Here is a 679-nt window from a genome sequence, read left to right on the forward strand (position 1 = left end):
AGAGAGAGACTGGCCCTTCTGGAGAGAGAGACTGGCCCTTCTGGAGAGAGAGACTGGCCCTTCTGGAGAGAGAGACTGGCCCTTCTGGAGAGAGACCGGCCTATATCTTCACCCCTCCCCCTCTTCTTGTCTCAACATTTTGTAAATGATACTCAAGATGCTTTTCACTGACAGCCACAACTCAATAATCAGCTAGTCTCTCTGTAGACACTCACAGGGCCCCGCACTCTTACGCACACTACAACACACACACTCCATCTTCTCACTCACACATAATAAGCACATACATTTATACTGACACTCTACACACACACACACACCCCTCACCAGGACAGTGAACTTTCCGCTGAGCAGTTCAGAGCGAAGAGGTTCCTCCTCTGGGTTGATGTTGAAGATTCCTTCCTTAATCCTCGTGTTCTGATTGGATCAATCACAGACATACATACAGGTCATGGGTCAACCATTAGCACATTCTGGCATAGGTGGGAATTTACAGTGTATCTCGGGGACTAATAGACACAAAAATGCTCGCACACACACACACACACACACACACACACACACACACACACACACACACACACACAGCAGTAGCGTCTGGTCCCTCTCGGTACCTTGTATGCCTGGAAGAGGTGTATTGCTCGGGAGACATCAAACTTGCGTGCCATGAGGAACTTTA

General features: G+C 48.6%; 1 pseudogene; it reads right to left on the minus strand.

The window, feature by feature from the left end:
* LOC112076871 (uncharacterized) overlaps positions 1 to 673 on the minus strand; it is an 11,509-nt pseudogene extending 10,836 nt beyond the window's left edge.
* Positions 674 to 679: the final 6 nt, after the last annotated feature.

Source organism: Salvelinus sp. IW2-2015, unplaced genomic scaffold (genome assembly GCF_002910315.2).
Source record: "Salvelinus sp. IW2-2015 unplaced genomic scaffold, ASM291031v2 Un_scaffold4098, whole genome shotgun sequence".
NCBI classification, from domain to species: domain Eukaryota; kingdom Metazoa; phylum Chordata; class Actinopteri; order Salmoniformes; family Salmonidae; genus Salvelinus; species Salvelinus sp. IW2-2015.